This window comes from Lethenteron reissneri, unplaced genomic scaffold (assembly GCF_015708825.2).
Source record: "Lethenteron reissneri isolate LAM-NWPU_2019-01 unplaced genomic scaffold, ASM1570882v1 scaffold_1863, whole genome shotgun sequence".
In the NCBI taxonomy this organism is placed as follows: Eukaryota; Metazoa; Chordata; class Hyperoartia; order Petromyzontiformes; family Petromyzontidae; genus Lethenteron; species Lethenteron reissneri.
Genome location: NW_026891623.1, coordinates 531,009 through 552,304, shown reverse-complemented (window position 1 = coordinate 552,304; position 21,296 = coordinate 531,009). Strand labels below are relative to the sequence as shown.

Here is a 21,296-nt window from a genome sequence, read left to right as displayed (position 1 = left end):
CATCCTCAGCAACCGCTTTGGCTCACCATCGAACAAAGATGGTCACCGCATCGCGCGCTTTCAAATGCGCTTCTGCAACCGTCTGGAACGCTGTTCCTTCCGAGCTTAGGAAGCCACTTGAGCTATGCACTTTTAAATCATCTAGATTGACTAACACATTCCTTTAGAAATATGTTTGTGTTTAGTTTGTTGTTCTCCCCGCATACCTCCGATTAGCACGGTTGGCTACGTACGGTGTGTAGAGCACCAGACGGACATGGTCGGATCTTGCAGTACCCGGTCACGATACCAGGCCAATTAATTTTGTACGTGCTGCAGCTTGCTAATGCTTTTTGCCAGATTCCTCGTCGAGAGTGAGTTGCAATCGTCGATAATCGAAGTAAGCCTCATGCTTGGTTATCCAATCAAAGACGTGGCCTGCTGCTGCGCCCTGCACGTGCTTCTCCACTTCAAAAGCATCAAAGAAAGTCGAACATTTTACTTTGAAACCACCAGATCTTACAGAACTCCCCCGGTATCAAAGACTAAGAAAACAGATACTACAAATCAAATGCACCATTATTCTGGCATGAGCAAATTCCCCGGCGAACACCGCTATGAGAAGTAACTGTACGATTCGTGTTTGGTTCCTGGGTTAGGCCACGTTAATGAGCTCACACAATCTGTTGATGAAAAATAAGAATATGCTTTACCCTTTCTGACAATAAAAAGTTGTGCTAAGATGTTTCAGCACCAAAGAGATAACCTTTGCAAGGCATCAAGTCTGCATTAACCACACACAGTACTTGTATGAACATGAAAACAAACATGCTCTGATAATAATGTTACATGCATTGCCTTTGATACTGATTGGCCTACACCAGAGACAGACTTCTTTATGAACTTGTCTCTGCACCAGTGTTAGACCAGAGAATGCGAAATGGCGAAGAGTATTAAGACAATGCACGCATCAAAACACTTATAGCGTTATCGTCAGAACGATTAAAACCGATTCTTGTTTTTCATCATTTTGGATACTGGCAAAAAAGGTCCCCAATAGATTTCAATCAGTGTTGTGAAAAACCCTCCACCAACTTCAATTGTCGAGGTGCACAAGCATTGAACGGCGCCAATGGTTATGGTGTCTGCTCACCTGCAAAGTTCACGAAAAATCTTCACAACCAAAGTTAGGTCTGACATTTTATTTGCGACTATTTTAAGCATACATGTGTAATGTGAGGTTACACCTGGATGATAAATGGGTTACACCTGGATGATTAATTGGTTACACCTGGATGATAATGATTGACTCTGCCGGCCTCAGCCCACAACCAATGGGGAGTCGAGCCAGGGGCGCGGCCCTGATGTAATGTAAAGGTTCCATGGAAGAGGATGATTGGCTCTGCTGGCTTCAGCCGCAATCAATGGGGAGGCGAGTTAGGGGCGTGGCCCTGGGGGCTGGATGGGCTCTGGAAGGTTCCAGGGAGGTGACCGAGGATTGGCTGCGAGGCACCACGTGGGCCAGGGATTAAAAGGGGTGGAGACGGACAGCACGTGGTCAGAGCTGGGAGGAATGAAGGCGAAGCCACGCTGGTGCCGTGGTCCTGAGCCTGCCACTTGGCGGGCCAGAAGCAGGCTCTCCTTCTCCCTCTCTCTCCCTCTCACGCTGTCTGCCAACAGCATGAAGGAGCCATAGAGCAAGAGGAACGAGTATAGGGAGAGCTGTGACAGAACTTAATAAAGAATACTGAAATTCAGAAGTTGTCTCAACGACCTTTATTACACATGTTAAACATCTGATTCTTTGCCTTTGCGTTGATAATAGCAACAACTTCAACTCATACCGCGCCGCAAATTATCTATTTACTCTCGGAGACAGAAAACGATTCAAGAATAAGGAACTACAGAGAAGCAGGGACGCTGCCACGTGGTAAGCAGTTGCCAACAATTATCCAAGCTCTGTCGTCCTCATAAGATGTTCAAACACCACGGTACGCTTCCGGGAGCACATCGTTACAGAGATGTGCTTGTATTGTACCCAATGCTGCTGACAATATTCATTTTCAGACGTCCGTGTGGCTGATGCGATGTGGAAAAAAAATACATGGGGACAAATAATGGGAAGAAGGCGTATTGGCTGCCCATGTATTTGTTGTTCACTAGAGTAGTGAATGATGTGCAGATTCCTTATGGTATGGGCTTAGCTTTTTGTTACGGGAGTAGCCTTCAAAACTATTGGCCATTCATTCTCAAGAGCCAAGGGTCGTTTTCAATGTTGTTGACCATTCTAACGTATCGGTTTTTGCGACCAATAAGATCGGATCGCGTGTAAGATGTGTGTCGTACACCTCGCTCCACCCGACATGACCAATGAAGAGTGATCCACACACTATTAACAATGATTTTGTCGGACATTTAGCGAACATAATTTATGATAATCTAATAACATGAATATTTATGGCAATCCGTTCAACTCCAGGTATTACTCCCTACCACTTCCTGCTGCTTTGTAGCTGCACATTGATGACATCTTCACACCACTTATTTCAGGCTCAACACTGGAGGACAGAAATTATATCCCTAAAAGTATAAAAATACGCAATCTGTTAAAATAGAGTAAGGACAAAAGATTGTTGCCATACAATGGTGCATAGAGTTGTGTTAAGTTACATTGTAGATGCTGCTACTCTTGGGCGATGTTGTTCACATCCAGTAAGGAAAATTTTCATTGCTATGCTTGACCATACTCAGCTGTACTTATCGGTTAAACCAGGCAACACCTGAGCCATAAGTACACTGACGGCTTATCTTGCGACTGAAAATGTACAAGATGACATTTATCAGCGTTAAGTTGGGATCAAACTGAGGTGGTGTTGTGGTGAGCCTGGAACCAAACAGATTGCTCTAAGTTGACTATGAACCCAACGTGAATTCTTCTGGTATAGCTTTCCTTGTGATTTCAGGACAGAGTTGGGAAATGAGGTCATATTTTTACCCAGATCTGTCATCGAGCCACCAATTCGGAATGTGATTAAAGCACAGTATATCAATTTCCATGAGAAAAAATATGACCAAACGACAAGTTTGTTGTGATTTCCCTATGAAATAAAGATGTGGCTACTTGGAGACGATTAACCAACTGATTCAGGGCCTAAAATGGGTTACATGCCCTCTGCCTGTCCTATTCACCCATTTCTTTCTAAATGCTCCAGCCCATGGTTATATGTGCAAAGAGTCTATAAACAAACAGACAAAAGATAGACCTCTAATATTCTTACTTATAAGTCCACAGGCAGACCCTGCATTCTATTCTAACTATGACTGGTAGTTATACCGCCAGTCGCTAAGTAAGCCAAAAGCCTAGAAAAACGAGAGGGCTTCTCTGCTGGTGAATTATCGAGCGACTGTGTCGCGAGCAATGTCGCCTTTTGCTTTTCTCTTTCTGCCCTTTTTGCGCTTTGCCTTGAGAAGAACTGTGCCACCGGTGGGCGACATTGTCACCGTTCACGAGCGGGTTGCACCGTTATTCTACCCCAAAGGCTGGAGAGCAGACGACGTTGGTGCAAATCATTGCTCTCAAACCAGTGCCTGCAAAGGCAGTGGCCTTCAACGCGTCCTTGCCAGCATGGTTAAAACGATCGCCCATCTGCCACCCGCCACTGCTGATGCTTTTGTGAAGAATGGGATCTGTTGCCCTGGCACCATCGTCGTCGTCATCGGCTGCTGATGTGATCGACACCACCGTTTTGAAAAACCAAAACTCCAGCGATGCCGCCGCCATTTATGTGTGGGCGTGCTGGTGGCCTCCTTGGGTTTTCCGCGGGCTAGCAGTCGCGCCATTAGCGAGAGCCCATACGGGCACTTGGCGACCTGCTGACGGCCAGCTGGCAAGTGCAATTGGGAGACCACGACAGACGTTTGGTTGTTATTGGGGTTGGAGGTGGTCGTTGGAGGCTGTTTAAGGTTGAAGGGGGCAGGGAATAGCCAAGGCTCATTTTACCATTTCCCGAATTGCTCTCTTCGGGGGGATTACAGCTGGCAATGTTCCTGCGCCCGTGGATGGGTACCCAGATGTTTGAGCAAAATCAGCAAAATGTTGACGCCTTCTAGCCAAGAAAAGTCTGAGGGTTTGCAATGGGGCGAGAGCCCGGGGCTGAGCCAGTGTCCGCTCTCGGTGCATTTGTAGACGTATCCATAAGTCTGCTTTCTGTATGAACGAGAAGGGAGAGAAGAAACGGTTTAAAACGTAGGAGGCTTTCGCGGCCAATATCATCTATAAGAGGTTTTTTGGGTTAGATTGTGTAAACATAAATGTGTCGTTAAACCCGCCAACCGTGGACAAAGCCAATTAGTAAGGGTTTCTCACGTAAACAAAACATGCCAATTCGTTACTAGTACAGCATACCGGTTGTGTATTGCAGAGTAATACATTTTAAAATGCGAGACAACTCTGGCTGTCGCCTGATGATGCCGACTGTAAATGTTGTGGGTTTACACAATCGGTGAGTGCTGAACTAGTAAAGAATTTGGCATGTTTGTTACGTGAGAACTTTCCTAATTGACTGTCAGGTGATGGTGGCAGGTTTAATGGACACATTTATATTTACATGCTCTAACCTAAAAAAAACTATTATGGAGAGAAAATACATTCACACAGTGGAGGCAGCCCCTCCACTTTCTCCCCTACAAGGCAGGGCATGTATTCTCATATTCACACACACAATCGTAAGTGCACGACGTTGTTTAACCAATTTAACAATTCGCATGGTACAAATTTGTGAATGAAGCAAAGTAAAGCAAAATTAATTGCACTTTTAATTATAAATATGTAACAACGACCGACATGCATTCTTGCTTTACTAAGAGCCTTTATTGGAGACACGAACACTTTTTCTTTAGGCCTGAACTTCGTCTTCTCTCCAACCATCCCTTCCCCTTGAGCCATCTCCTTTTTATATTTCCTCCAGCCCCCTTTCTCGAAGATTCGCTCGCCCAATTTCCCTCAGCCAATCTCCTCGTCCTTCTTATCTAACGGTTGGCAAACCATTACCCCGGCAGTCAATCATCGTTTCCCAGCCTTTACGTTGGGAATTTCTCCTCCAATCAATTTTAATTCTCTGACCATAAACCAATATTTTTTAGGCCTCCCTACACCAATCAGAAGCCTTTAACACAAACGGGCAGTCAGGACGTTAAAAACAAACAGCCGATTGAGGCATTCACAAACCAAGTTAAACTCTAAACTCAACTATATATTTTATTTTACCAGCTACGGCCCACGTAGGTCCTTTTCAGATGCGACCTGGCCACAAATGATAGCTTAACGAAGTGGTTTATCATTGGAAATTTACATCAGCCAAATACGCTAAACGCATGCTTCTAAATGTGGAGGGGAAACCCCCGGAAGACCAGGAAAAAAATCTACACAACCACAGGGAGAGATACATGCAAACTCCAAATATACAGGCGTCAGGGTCAGGATCGAATCAACGCCCTTTACGTCTACATTTAATCAAGCCTGAAACGTACCTCTCCTTAAAACCTTTCCACAAACGTGAAGCGTGTGTTTAGACGGACAGGATCACACTAGCGCATGAGCAGGAATTGCCTTGGTTTTGTTTTATCTTTTTATTGATCGTGCATCACTGCCTCAACGCAGCGAACACAACGTTGTTGCTTCGCTACCGGTTTTTTAATAAACAGCCCTAAATCTCCACCGTCGGGTGAGACAAACGCGATTGTGTCCTCTCTCAGCCGCTCCCTATCTGGGTATACAGACCTCGGAGGTCCAAGATCGCAGGTTGCTGCATCGTTGGCAAAGCTGCCTTCCCACTCGGCGCCGAGTTGGGGTTTCCCTTCCTCTTGCGTCCTCGTCTCTTCTTGCCCCGATTCTTTCCACGGCCTCTGCCTCCCTTGCCTGCAGCCGTCCTTGGCTGTCCTTGCTTCGTCGAGGTGTCCTTGTCTGTCGCAGTTAGGAGATCAACATTCAAGCGGTCACATTTCCGCGTGGTTGACCTTTGGCAGGCAGTACCTCCGTATCTCAACAGCCCCCAGCCCACATTTGAAAGCGGTCAGAGTGATTGAGAACCCCGAATCGCACTAAACCCGGTCGCTCGCTCGCGAGCAGACAGTAGCCTCCCTGTTACTCTTCGTCTTGGTAATAACGCGGTTACTGATCTCTTGAATGCCACTCATCGATTCCTCCTCCCGTGATGGGGACTCTTTGTCCCAAAATACTAACTGTGTTTAATATTTTGTTCAGTCACCACCAACACTGCAGGTTACAACCAAAGTACTTACACAAAAAACACACACACAATCACTCATTGCTCACTCAGATACTCACTCACCTGCAAAGACAACTGTCTACCGTATAAGGTTAACAGACTTTGGGCAAAGTGCTGTTACGAGCACTCATTCACGCCTTCACCCATCCAGTAACACACTCACATCCTCAGACACACAAGACAAACGGTCTCCAGTAAAGCCTTAAACAGACCTGCTGGGGCAAGTGCTGGTAGCGAGCACCTATGAAGGCCGGCATGGCACTGAGAGATGGGTGGCCAGCACCACGCCCGTACCGCCTTTGTCTCCCTAGTGGCGATGTTTACACATGCACTAGGTACTCATTTTGAGGCTGAGTCGACCTAGGGGAGGTCCAGAAACCGGTTCAAATAATCGTCACTGGTTTTTGGCCGTGAGCGGGAATCAAACTCGGGCCGCCGGATTCATAGCGCAGGTGCGCTAACCCCTACACCCGCTCAGACACACACCCACCCACTTACCAACTCACACACTCACCTACCCACTCACCTAACAACCCACCCACTCACCCCAAACTCACTCACCCACACACTCACCAACTCACCCACCCACCCTACTCACCCAACAACTCACTCACCCACCCACGCACCTATCACCGACTCCACCCACCCACTCACCTAATCTACACCACTCATCCACCCACTCAGCCAAATCACCACGCTGCAGATCACAACACTCCTCTAGCTGCTTCTTCTCTTGAACTTTTCATTTGGGAATTCCCTCCCCAATCTGTCGTGAACAAACTGAATATTTCAACTCACGTGTTACGCCACTCCGATTCTAGAATATGCGATGGTGCTGTTTGTGCTTGCCATTTGGTGTCCATGCCTGCGATGAGTACCGTGTGCAAAAAAACCCACTCAGCAGGAAGTCGCCAAATTATCAGAGAAAGAATCTTTATTTAGATTATTTAGATTAACCTCAAAGAGAAGCTCAATAACTCTTTGGTTTTTTCGGTAAAGTCACGTAGGTATAAAATAAAATGAAGCACGACGTTGCGGGCGAACACAGCGGTCCGTCATCAGGTGGGATGCTTGTGTGCGCCCGAAACGTCGTGATTTATTTTATTTTATACCTACGTGACGTTATCGAAACAAACAAAGAGTATGGATTCCTGCAGTCACTAAAGCTTCAAATCAAGATAGTAGCTCAATTGCCGCTGGCTTTGACGTTCAAAATATCAAGAAATGGGCAGATGTTGCTGTTTGCTGCAGTTTATACTCATGTAGTGTGGTAAAATGCACGGTGCGCACTGCTGGCCGAGGGAACTGAGGGGCAGGCAGGTGCGCGTGTGCAACGTAAGGTTGCACGAGCAAACCTCCACCTCATTAAAAGGAGAATCTGTTGCAGACGGGGTCGGCCCGGAAATGTACGCTGGCACCTGGGGGTGTCGCCAGCCTGTCTGGCCCTAAAGAGACACGAGGGAGGAGCTGGATAATTGGGAGGAAGATAAAAGGGGTGCGTGAGAGCGAAGCGACGGAGCGAGAGTTTGGGTTCCTGCGACCAAGGTGAAGACATCTCACCGCTGCCGCTCAAGCCAGGGATGGACCTCTAACCCTCGCGAGTCGCTGGGCGGGTGATGGTTGATCCCCCCAGCACTGATCGGACGAGTGAGGTGGGTCTGAGGGAATGTAGGCGAGGCAGCGGTGCAGAGGGAGAGCAGCTGTCTACAGCTGTGTTGAGCGAAGCCTCTGTGTGAGCGCTACTGTGTGCAAGCCCTGTGTGAGCTGCGGTCTGTGTGCGGAGTGTGAGTGCAGAGCGCTGAGAGAAAGCTGCGGCAGGCAGGTCAGCGAGGTGTAAAGTAGATAGGGGAAGTTGGTTAACAAGTGACCATATAGACAGAGATATGAGTGCCTACAACTGTGCAGAGTAGAGTAATAAAGTGTAAGCAGGTAACTTGAACAGCGTGTCCGACTGAGTGATTCTACCACGACACTACACCACCAAGCGTGGCGTTCCAAGTGGAAATTGTGATGACTTTTTTATACTATAAAAACTCTAAAATAGACATATTTTTTTACAGGTAAGGCCACTCAGTGATGTAGCTCTTTTTCAGAAGAGACCTGCTATCACAAATTATAGCTCGACGAAGGGACGCTTAGTCTGTGTGGACATTTATAGCAGCCAAATAATCTAAAACGCATGTTAATTATAAATGTGGAAGGAGAAATCGAGGATCCGGAACAATCCAGCGACCACGGGCGAGAGATGCACAAAACTCCAATATACAGCAGGCACCGTCAGGGTATGGATCGACCCACGAACCTCTCTATACCAGGCGAGGTAGATAACATCTCCTATCGTGGGTTGTAGAGAGAGATGGTTGTGAGGTGGATTGCCGCAGTATATGGTATTGAGATATCATGTTAAGATATCCAAACACCAAATAGATAACATTTGGCAAGGAATCAAGTCTGAATTAGCCGCACGTATTTGTAGAAACCTCAAACATGCTCGGATAATATATGCCTTGCAAAGGTACCTAATTGGTGTTTGCCACTCTTAACACCACAAGCAAAGGGTAGATGTCAACTGTGTCAGATGTGAGGACTCAACATTAGCCGAGTACACAGCTTCGGTCACAGTACGGGGCAGGGGGGGTCGGGGATCTACCCTCGATTGTATACCAGGCGAGGTATTAACGATATCCGAGCCACCGTGGCGCTGAGCGAGAAAAACCAACAAGGAAGGTCTCCTAGCGACGCATCCAGCTGTGTAGCTGGCTTGGAGGTGACAGGTACCGCTCACGCGGATCTCGGTATTTAGATTTTTTTAAGTCGAATTCACCCTTAGTTACAACCCGATAACAAACACAAAATAGACATCCTATTTCACTGGCTCTGCTGAGTAACCCATGCCGGGAGCTCGATTAAAATTCAGGCGTCACTCTCTGGACCCCCTATTGTATCATTATCGTTTGCTGTTCATAGCGTGAACAGGTGGATGTAATTGCAAACAATTTCCAGGCTTCTGGAAGTCCACAAATGCTGCTTATAGGGCTGTCTTTGGTTAAATCCGCTTGTAACTGGCATATTTGTATGTTTTATACTCAGGTTCTGACGGTGCAATGTGTGTAGTGACATTGTTGAGCGCGATCGGCCACTACTCATAGCCGGTAGTACCGGCCCCGTGTCACAGGGGGCAGAATAGAGGCTGAGCCGGCGAGGTCGATGAAGTCGGGCCGTTGGGCCAAGGTAATCCCTGGGGATCATGGTGCGGACCCCAGACCCCAAGAAGGGGCTGGTGGATGACGTCACACGCCAGGTCCCTCGGGAAGATTCCAGAAGGAAGGTGTGACTAGGGGCGGAAATGAGCTGGGAATGTGTATAAAAGCTGGGTCCCTGAACGGGCCCGATAGTTGTCATCCACTCGAAGACTCAAGAAGCCACCTGGAAGACCTGGAGCCGGGGGCCAGACCCGAGGACCTTGGCTGGGTTGGGTCGGAGCAGCCCTGTGGATAGGACCCGAGGACCTTGGCTGGGTCAGGTTAGCCTCCCTAGGTCCCGCTAGCCAGAGGACCCTTAGCGGACAGCTCTCCCAGTGTGTAGGGCACGCTAGTGAGGAGGACATACCTCCTTAGGATATCGGGTGAAAGGGGCTGTAACCCCTTCGTGTTAAGCTGTATCGTTATTAAATAAAAAACGTGTTGCCTCCAGAGAAGCCCTCCTTCCATTTGTACCCACTAGATGTGTATGTTGAACTTCTTTCGCACTGTGCATAGCCAACCATGCTAATCAGAGGTTGCGGGGGAAGAACAACAAACTAACACACAAAAAGCAGTTATAAAAAACGAGTTTTCAATTTAGTATAGTGGTGTAGGGTATGGTAGTGTAGTATACAGTCGCATAGTGTACTGTGTCGTGTGTAGTCATGTAGTGTATCGTGTAATGTCTGTAGTGTCTGTAGTGTATAGTGTAGTGTATAGTGTTCGCACCGTACATAGCAAAAAGCGTTAATCGGAGGTGGTCAGGAAGTCTGCCCGCTGCCAATAATCTGGCTGTCGCCTGATGAAGCTAGTTGTAATCCTGACGAACGTCCATACTCAGATTGTAAATGTTGTGACTTGGTTCTCCAACACGCCGGTGTGCTGTACTAGTAACGAATTGGAAAATTCTGTTTACGTGACAAATTATCAAACCCCCAAAAAACAGTATTATATTCATATTCTGAAATAGCCTTCCACACAACTCAGTTAGCCCCGCCCACTACTCAGGTAGTCCCGCCCACTACTCAGGTGTGACGCCCACTACTCGGGAAGCCCCAACCCACTACTCGGGTAGCCCCACCCACTACTCAGGTAGTCACCGCCCACTACTCAGATAGCCCACGCCCACCACTCAGGCATCGTGAATCCAGGATTTGGCCCGGAAAATATTAAACCGGGGTTTAAAATCTGGATTTTCACAAATGGTCAGGATATCGTGAAAAACATTTTGAAACTAAAACTGGCACAGTTGTAGCTTTATAATAAAAATGTCCACCACAGGTCTGGCTGCATGAGGCAGTACAGCACGCGGTAAATATCCGCGTCTCTGTGGCTGTAGGGCAGCTCCTAAACTACGGTGGACGAGATGTTTACTAACTTGCTGGTATACAGGAGGTCATGGGTTCGATCCCAATCCTGATGCCTGCTGAATATTTGGAGTTTGCGCGTCTCTTTCCCTGTGGTTGCGTGAAGTTTCTCTGGTCCTACAGTTTTTCCATTCACATTATAATGAACATCACGCGTTTAAAGTATTTGGCTGCTGCTATATATTCCACGTGATAATCCACTTCATTGGGCTGTCATTTGAGGTCACACCACCAAATTAAAATGCTTGAACAACATCAGCAGCTAACACTACTTAGTGAAACCTCGTGGACTGACAGAATCGAGGCGATCAGAGCTCACCTGTACTCTGCCGCGTCCGTCGTTGCTTTGACCGTCGGCTTCTCAGCCACGGCGACCCCAGCCATCCCCTCGGGCCCAGGGAGGAGTCCCCAGGGTCCGTGCCCGTCCGCGCTCCCTCCTCTGCCGTCTCCCCTCTCTCCTGCGTGCCCGGCGCCTCCGTTCCTTTATTCCCCCGTGCCGCCAGTGTCGGTGAGGTCACGGGCAGGTCGATGAGATCCACGGCGCCGTACTGGTAGGGCTCCTGATCCCGAATGATAGCTCTGTAGACCGTCTCGTGCGTTTGGCACCTGCAGTCGAATGCAAGCCGTCAGTCCCTTGCTTGTATGGATTGATGCTGGCGATCGATTTGCGAGTCTCATATCGCCTATCGACTGCCCAATGTCACCACGCTGCCAGCACCTGGCGTCTGTGAGTTGATGAGTGGATGGGTGAGTGTGTGTGTGGCTGAGTGAGTGAAGTAGTGAGTGAGTCAGAGATTGGCTTCCTGGTGGATAAATGATGTGGGTGAGTGAGTGAGTGAGTGGGGGTAGTGAGTGAGTAAGTGAGTTAGCAATTGGGTTAGTGGGTGGATGAATGACTGAGTGAGAAAGTTAGTGGGTGAGTGAGTGAATGATTGGGTCAGAGAGTGGATGATGGGTGAGTGAGTGGATGACTGAGTGAGTGGGAGAGTTAGTGGGTGAGTGAGTGAATTAGTCACTGAGTGATTCAGAGATTGGCTTCCTGGGTGGATAAATTAGTGAGTGAGTGAGTGGATGAGTGAGTGTGTGAGTAGATCAGTGGGTGGGTAAGTCGAGTGAGTGAGGTGAGTGGATGAGTGAGACCAGTCTGTCTATCATTGTTTCTAGACCAGCTCAGAGACGGGTCTCTAAGTATATTGTCTAGCGACCCCATCAGAGTCTGGGCTGTTGTCAGTCTCGAGATGTAGTTGCATTTCGAGACTGTCGCAGTTACCATCCAGAGGGTGAGCGCTGGTTCCACTCGAAAACGAGATTTCGATTCCCAACCATGAAAAGCATAAGCCTTCTAATTTCGTGTGGATGCAGATCAACAGCTATAATTTCACATTCAGGTGGTCAAGCCAGATAACAACCGCGTCAGAGAGATAACATTAACATGGCCACCTCCGCGCCTTGCCGTGGTGTCGCCCTCCGATCTTACATTAACATGCTAATTTCTCACATTAACATCACTAGCCCCGCCCACTTCGTTTATGACCCATGGGCTACACCCATTTTACACCTTTTAAACAGTCTGCCTCAGCAGCTTTCCTCTTTTTTTCCTCCTAGTGATGATCGCTTGTGTTGTGATCAAAACGTCGTAGATTTTTGTTATTTTCTTTGAACCTATCTACGTGACTTTACCGAAAGACCCAAAGAAAACATATTGTATGGTCTGTTCTGGATGATGACAGTCGCACACTGGAGAGTTTTAACATTCCATATTTTGTGCATCAGGTATCCGCATCTATTGTCATGGTCTGTGCAGTGTCCAGTTTAGGGTGGACCATGAACACATTCGTGGAAGATAATACCCAGGGATCTTCTGCGTTGGGTCTGTCACAATAATGAGCCGCAAGTGAGATCAGAATTGGTCCCTTGATCCCCCCCTCTCCTAATCTCCCCATTCGCCAATTCACACGGCATGGAGAGGGGAGGCTTCATCCTACTGTGAATTGGAAAAGGGCCGTACATGATTACTATCATTTTAATAATTATCCCTGTAGACACCATATCTCAGTTGGGAATGTGAATGGGATGAATGATCAATAGTTGTGTTTCATCTCGTAAAATGCGGTGATGTGCCCCTCTGGATGTATCTCGTAGATAGGTGGTGACCGACAGAGAGCGAATTACATTGTATATGTAATTATTTTGCAGTTGGTATATTCATGCAACGTGACACAATTATTTACGTATATACAACAAAATAACTAAAATCTCTCCATGCCTTACCCACCTCATCTCACATCTCATCTCCTTCCATGTCCCATCCTCTCGTCCTCTTTGGTCTCAATCTTCCCTCTCTGTCCCTCCTCTCTGTGCCCAATCCCGTGATCGGTTCTTCTCCCTCCTTGCATCCCTCCACTGGAATCAACTTCCCCTGTATACGGAGCAGCAAGGCCATAGATTCACTACACCATAGACTCAACACTGACCATAGACTCAACACTGCCCATACACTCAACACTGTCCATAGACTCAACACTGCCCTTAGACTCAACACTGCCCATACACTCAACATTCCCATAGACTCAACACTGCCCGTAGACCCACCACTGCTCATAGACCCGTCGCTACTAAACATTTGTGGACAAGAGCTTCATAGCTCATCGGATTAATCCATTATACGCACTGTGTGAAAGCAGTGCGTATAATGAATTGATTTTTGACATGGGTGGAGACAATGCGGGTTGGAGGAGCGGCGGTGGCAGTGTCGCATCGCACAGCCTTTACCATCCCAGCCAGGACCTCTCGGCACACTCCTCGTGCTCCTCGAGAGTGAAGCAGGGCACGCTGATGACGTTGAAGTATGCCTGGCCCATGACGAGCGACGCCGTGTCGTTGGACCTCCGCAGGCATTGCTTGAAGCTACAGAATGAGAGCGAAGGGGGGGACAGTGGCAAAATGTTAACTACCTCGCCTGGTGTGCAGGTAGGTCGTGGGTTCGATCCCGACCATGATGCCTGCTGTATATTTGAAGTTCTTACGTCTCTCTCCTCGTGGTCGTGTGGATTTTTATCCGGTTTTTCCTTCCACATTTAGAATCTACGTGCGTTTAGAGTATTTAGCTGCTGCAATACATTTCCACGTGAAAATAGCCACTTCATTTAGTTATCATTTGTGACCAGGTCGCTTCTGGAAAAGAGTTACATAGCTCAGGGGGCTTTACCTGGTAACCTTAAATAAAAAAAAAATTGTTTTTAGTTTAAAATGTTTCCAGGTCCTCCGTGTTTTTCCCTCCACATTTAGAATTAACATCATGCGTTTATATTATTTGGCTAAATCTTGATTTGAAGCTTTCATGCCTGATGACGACCGCTTGTGTTGCTATCGAAACGTCGTGATTTGTTTTCTTTTCTTTTATGTCTAACTACGTGACTTTACCGAAAGAATACATTTCCACGTGGAAAACAACTTCGTTGAGCTATCATTTGTGGCGAGGTCGCTTTTGAAAAAGAAGCTCCTATCTTATTGGGCTCTACCTGGTAAAGTAAATGTATTTTATCTCGTTTTTGTATTACCTTTCCTATACCTTGCACCCCTCTGTGAAAAAGAGCTGTCTTTCCGACAGACCTGTTCTTCACCTGAGGACGGCTGCTTGCGTTGTGGCCGAAACGTCGTGAGAATTGTATTATATTATCGAATTTCTCCAGTAAAAATAAATATTCCGAATATGACTTTTTTCTACGCGTCTCTGGAAGTTACCACATATCTAGGAGGCTCAACTCGGACACGTGGCCAGCTGGAGGACCCTCCCTCTTTCAGCCTCGCATACTTTTACACAGCCACACCCACTCAATAACAAGCCCCGCTCACATGGGGTAAAGGCTCCACTCTGTACCTGATTGCACTTAGAGTAAAAAAATACCGAGCAACAATTGTCCATCTTACCTTCCAGAGTTTTTTGCATTGCTCGCAGGTGAAATGAGGTGCCCAGGGTTTGTCTTGATCCCTGACAGGAATGCCGAAATATGCCTTCTAGGCCTCACACATCTTAGCAGATGCTTCCACAGAGTACTTTTTCGCTCTTTTCTTGATAAATTGGCTACAGACATAGCAAAATGCGTCTGCCGGATGCTCGCAGCCTCTTCATGCCATCTCAGAAAAATGTAGATGTGTATCCACTTAAGCAGTTGGAACTAAACTGAACTGGTGGGCTTAAGGCCCCTGTATTTATACTACTATTTATATTACTGGAAAGTTCTAGAATGTTCTAGAAGTTATTCCAAGTTTACCCAGCACTGAATCTATCTGGAATGTTCTGGAAAATAGGTAAATTTCACAAAAGCAAAGTTTTGGGGAATAATAGCCATTTCTGTATTTTTGAGCATAAGCATTTAGGAAATCACACTTACTACCCAGGGACAAAAAAAATTGTTAAACAGTGTAATCAAAGGCCAGACGAGAGAGACGGAGTGGATAATACCGTACTTGTATAACACAAACCAAGGGACCTGCTGAGAATTAAAATGATAAAAATATTATAATTTCTGATGCCTATTTTAGTCGTTGTAATATGACATGATTAAGTTACACTAATAATGAGAATAATTACCAATGCGCAACGCATGAATAGCAGGAAACAAAAACAGAACCAGGGAAAACGACCAATCAAAAGAGGGAAGGCCACTTTAAAGAGATGGGTTTTCAAAGCGGACTTAAATATATCAACAGTCTCCGATTGCTGATTTTAAGTGGCAAGGCGTTCCATAGCTTGGGTGCCACGCTAACGAAAGCCCCATCACCAAAAGAGCGCAACTCTAGAGACCTGAGAGTGCTGTGCAGTTGGAGATCAGGAGATCTTAAGGACCTTGATAGAATATATAAATGTATTAGTTCCTGCAAGTAATGTGGGGTGAGCCCTTTTAAAGCCTTATAGGTTAATAGCATTATCTTAAAATCCATTCGGAATTTGGCTGGTAACCAGTAATGGTAGCTGTTGCGTAACGGGCAACCTCCTTTAATAATCAAAAGTATGACTTCGAAGCACACGACTTTGTATTAAAAGTGTTGCTGGCGCAGTGCATTTTGCGAAGGTTTGTTGTTGAAAACAAGAAAGAGCTCACCCCATGGCGGTGCCATTGTTTTGTCTACAAGGCCACGCGGTGTTGCTCGTACCGACCGTGTTGAGATGTTATTGTTATCTGTGAGTGTGTGCGAGTGGGTGAGTGAGCAGAGTGTGCGAGTGGGTGAGTGAGCAGAGTGTGTGAGCGAGTGTGCGGGTGGGTTGGTGGGTGAGTGGGTGGGCGAGTGTGTGAGTGCGAATAAGTTTGTGGGTGGGAGAGTGTGTGAGTGTGAATGAGTGTTTGGGTGAGTGTGTGCGTGGATGAGTGCGTGAGTGTATGAGTGGGTATGTGTGAGCGTGAGTGAGTGAATGAGTGAGTATGTAGGTAGGTGGGTGAATGTGTATGTGTGAGCGAGTTTAACACGTAGGCTTTCGCGACCAATATTATTCATGATAAAGGTTTTTTGGTCAAGTATAAATGTGTCATAACCCTCCACCAACCGACACAGCCAGTAAGGTTTGTAACGTAAACAACATGCCAGTTAGTTACTACTTCAGCCCACCGGTGTGTTGGAGAGTAAATCCACAACATTTATAATTTGAATACGACTTTCGCTGTTAATTACATTCAGCATCATCGGGCGATTTGCCAGAATAGTGAAGCCATCCACCTGCTTCCAGTCTTAGATAGAGCAGGATGACGTCATCACTGAAACCATCAGGGGCAGCAATCAGAGGCTGGGGAGGGGGGGGCTATTGTAATTATGTAATAGATTAGTAATCATTTAATTAGTGTGCGTTTCCTTTATAAGTAATTGTAATCTCTTCTTCTTCCACACGTTTGTCCCAGTCATGTGGGGTCCGCCATCTTTGCCAACCTTCTCCACACCGCCACGTCCCACGCCATCTCTCCCTCCGCTCCTCGGGCCACCATGTCCAACCGCACCACATCGCCTCACCTCTTATTCTGCCATCCTCTTGATCTTCTCATCTTACAATTACTTAATAATACCCTTCCAGGTCGCACTAAGCCAGTAGTTGTCAGAGCGGTTAAATTATTTGTATTTCTCTCAATTTCAAAGGATTCTCGAATTAGTCTTGGCTAGTAATAATACGTTTTACACAACACTTCAACTTTATCAAAATCAATTGTCATTTTTGGCAAGCATGTTCTGCAACTGCCGACAGTTGTGTTTGAAAGTTTTTAATATTTATTTGGTGTTCTTTTAGTTTGACGCTAATGTTACATCCTGTCTGTCCAATAGAGCATCTGCCACATAGGCAATTAATCCTATACACACCTTTTGTTGATAACTTAGGCAATTCATATTTAGTACAAGATACTAATTTTTTAATTTTGTGGACCGTGCCAAATTTGAATTAGATTTTTTTGCTTTTCCAAAAGTCGAGCTAATTTGTCAGTCACTCCCACGATATATGGTATTTTAATTGTTTTAATAACTTGATCGCTTTCAGCAGTATTGCTGTTCGATCTTGGTTTGGCATTCAATGCTCTGTTAATTTGAACATTATTGTAGCCATTCAATCGTAGCGCTTCTTTAAGATGTTTAATCTCTCTCCACCATCTGACATTGTTTTAGGCCAACGTATAAGCATCTTGATGAGAGAGCATTTCTGTGTGGGGTGATGATGATAATCTGTGTTATTTTACAATTTAGGCCGCGTCCGAGCAAAAGAACCAGAAAGGGGAGTATGTTATTCACCTCCATTTCCATGGTGAACTGGATGGCCGGGTTTTATGAATTGAAATGATTTAAAAATTAATTAAGCGTATCTTTCTCATGTGGCCAGACAACCAAAGTGTCATCTACATATTTAAACCAAAAATATGGTTTTAATGTACTTGAAGCAAGTGCTCTTGCTTCAAAGTTTTCCATGTACAGAAACCACCTCTCCTTAAAAAAATACATGTGTTATTTAGACAATGGTCAACTAGTTTTGGAATATCTTTTGGTAAACCTGTCTTATTTACTAGCGTATAGAGTAATTTAAGTGACTCGTTAACTGGAACCTTAGTAAATAGATAAATTACATCAAAGCTCACCAGCATATCACTAGGGTTAAGTTGAATATCTTTAATCACATTCACAAGATGTTCTGAATTTCTTATGAATGAAGATGTCCCCCTACCCCGCCTCTGATTTTTGAACCTGATGGTTTCAGTGATGACGTCGAGGGTGGGTGAATTTGTGGGTGGGTGAGTGTGAATAAGTGTGGGTGGGGGAGTGTGTGAGTGTATGAGTGGGTATGCGTGAGTGTGTGAGTGAGTGAGTGTGTGAGTGTGAAAGAGTGTTTGGGTGAGTGTGTGAGTGTATGAGTGGGTATGTGTGAGTGTGAGTGAGTGAGTGGATGAGTGGGTGAGTGGTGGGTGAGTGTGTATGAGTGGGTATGTGTGAGTGAGTGCACATGAGTGGGTTATAGTGAGTGTGTGAGTGGGTGGATGAGTGTTTGGGTGGATGAGTAATTGGGTGAGTAGATGAGTGAGTGGGTGAGGGTGCGTGAGTGGGTGAGGGTGCGTCAGTGGGTTCGTGTAAGCCAGTGTGTGAGTGATTGGTTGAGTGGGTGAGTGTGTGTAAGTGGGGGGTGGGTGTGTAGCGGTTAGCGCGTTGTGCTACTAACCCGGGTAACCGAGTTCGATTCCCGCCACGGCCAAAACCAATGACGAATTATCTGAACTAGTCCTGGGCCTCCCCTAGGTCAACTCAGCCTCAAATGAGTAACTGGTGCGGTGTATAAATATCGCTACTGGGGAGACGAAGGCGGCCGGTTGTGGTGCTGGCTATCTACAAGCCGTGCCGGCCTTCCTTGGTGCTCGCTAACAGCTTCTTCCCCCAAAGTCTGAGGGGGGGGATCTTTGTTTTGTATGAGTGTGTGGATGAGAGTGCAGGCGAGTGTTGGTGAGTGTGTGAGTGGGTGAGTGGGTGAGTGTGTGAGTGGGTGAGTGTATGAGTGGGTTAGCGTGAGTGAGTGTGTGAGTGAGCTGGTGTGCGTGAGTGAGTAAGTAAGTGTGTGGGTGTGTGTAAGTGAGCTGGTGAGTCTAAGTGAGTGTGGATGTGTGAGTGGGTGAGTATGTGAGTGGGTGATGTGAGTGAATGGGTGTGTGTGAGTGTATGTGTGGGTTAGTTTGGGAGCGGTAGTGTAGCGGTTAGCGCGCTGCACTACGAACCTGGCCACCTGGGTTTGATTCCCGCTCACGGCAAACACCAGTGACGATTATCTGAACCGGTCCTGGGCCTCCCCTAGGTCGACTCAGCATCGCCACTAGGGAGACAAAGGCGGTCGGGCGTGGCGCTGGCCACCCACCCCCTCGTGTACCGTTCATAGGTGCTCGCTAACAGCACTTGCCCCTACAGTCTGTTAAGGCTATATGGGGGATCTTTGTTTTTTTTTGCGTGTGAGTTGGTGAGTATGAGTGAGTGTGTGGGTAAGTGAGCTGGTGAGAGTGTGAGTGAGTGCGTGGAGCTGATAAGTGTGGGTGAGTGAACTAGTGAGTGAGTGTATGAGTGAGTGTATGTAGAGCTGGTGGGGTGCGATAGCGTAATGGTTAATGCGCTGAACTACGAACCCGGCGACCCGAGTCCATGCCGAGTTGCTGTTCCGATAGCGATGCAATCAGTGGGGCGGAGGAGGAAGGAGCCTCGTACGGGACGCGGAGTTCGGAACACACGCGGATAGTGTCTCCTGAACCCCCTCCAAACTTGTACTCCTCGCCCCTTGTACCCCCCCCCCCATGTACTTCCTCCCCCCTAAACTCCCCCCCCCCCCTTGTACAACCTCTCCCATAAATTATTCACAGCAGCGGCTTTTGGCTAACAATCGAACAAAGGCGGTCTCCACATTGCATGCTTTAAGATGCGCTTTTGCGGCCGTCTGGAACGCTCCTCCTTCCGATATTAGGAAGCCGCTGGAACTCTGCACCTTTACATAATCTAGATTGACAAACACATTCCTATAGAACCGCATTATGCGTTTAGATTGTTGTCCTTCCCTTGCTCCTCCGCCGATTAGCACGGTTGATTTAGTACGGTGCCAAAGAAGTTCAACATACGTACATCAGGTTGATGCACTAGTGAGAACAGTAAATAATACTGATATTGTAATGAATCATATATTTTATTGCTAATACGTAAGAATTAACGCTTTAGGGAACGCCTCCCCATGTAGTGTTGGCTATGTACGGTGAGGAAGAAGTTTAACATACAGACAGACTACTATACACTCCATTACTACACGACACGAAGTGGCACGACGTATCTCACACGGCCGAACACCTCCGGACTCTCAACTAAATAATATTAATTTACCCAGTAAGTCCCCACTAAGCAATACATCTCTTTTCCAGAAGCGGCCTGGCCATCACAAACGGTAGCCCAACAAAGTGGTATACCAGCATGTGGAAATTTATAGCAGCCAAATGCTATCAACGCGTTATTTCGATATATGCAGGGAAAACCGGAGGGCCCGGAGGAAAATACACGCGACCACGGGGAGAGAGAGAAAGACATGCAAACTCCAAATATACAGCAGGCGTCAGGGTCGGGATCGAACCCACAACCTCATGTATATCAGGCAAGGTAGTTCACATCTCCGAGCCACTGCGACTCACCTGTGGTCGCACGCGCAGTGCGAGATGGTGTACCAGCGGAGGTTGCGGTGTCCGTATTTGTATCGGAACGCGTCGATCACGTGCTCGCAGTGGTCATGGTCGCGGCAGCAGCGATCCGTCTCCTCGAACTCGCCTGTGGGTGCACCGGAGAAAACAGAGGTCCCCCATGTAGCCTTCAAAGGGACTCTCGAGTCAAGTGCTGTTAGTTCGCAAGCAGCAGCAGTAACGCCTGTGAAGGGCTCGGCGTAGTGGCACACCCCTGGGTGGTGGAGCAAAACCACCACAACCACCACGCCAGCCTGGCCGCTTTTGTCTCCTCTCCAGTACCAATGTCTACTATGCACTGCACCAGGTATACTCATTTAAGGCTGAGTCGACCTAAGTCTAGGCCCCCAGGACCGGTTCCAGTGTTCCTCGCTGGTTAACGGGCGCCGCGGTGTTGAGACGTTATCTCTCTCGCCTGGCATGCAGGAGGTCATGGGTTCGGCCCCGACTCTGCCGTATATTTGGGTTCTGCGTGTTCTCTCCCTCCCCGTGGTCGCTTGGATTTTGCCTCCACATTTCGAATCAACATGCACTTCAGAGTATTTGGCTAATGCTATACATTTCCACATGATAAGCCACTTCGTTGAGCGATCGTTTGTGGCCAGGTCGCTTCTGAAAAAGAGTTTCATAGCTTGGAAAAATAAAATTTATGTAATCGTTTATTAGTTTAGTTTATTGGTCGTGAGTGTGAATCCCATTTAGGGG

At 47.0% G+C, this 21,296-nt stretch overlaps 1 long non-coding RNA gene across 1 annotated transcript; it reads right to left on the bottom strand.

Annotated features, from left to right (window-relative positions):
* Positions 1 to 4,092: 4,092 nt before the first annotated feature.
* On the bottom strand, positions 4,093 to 11,208 carry LOC133339407 (uncharacterized). The gene is made up of 3 exons (XR_009754728.1): positions 11,195 to 11,208; positions 5,759 to 5,941; positions 4,093 to 4,186 (listed from the first exon to the last, which is right to left on the bottom strand). It is a non-coding gene; the product is annotated as an uncharacterized LOC133339407 (long non-coding RNA).
* Positions 11,209 to 21,296: the final 10,088 nt, after the last annotated feature.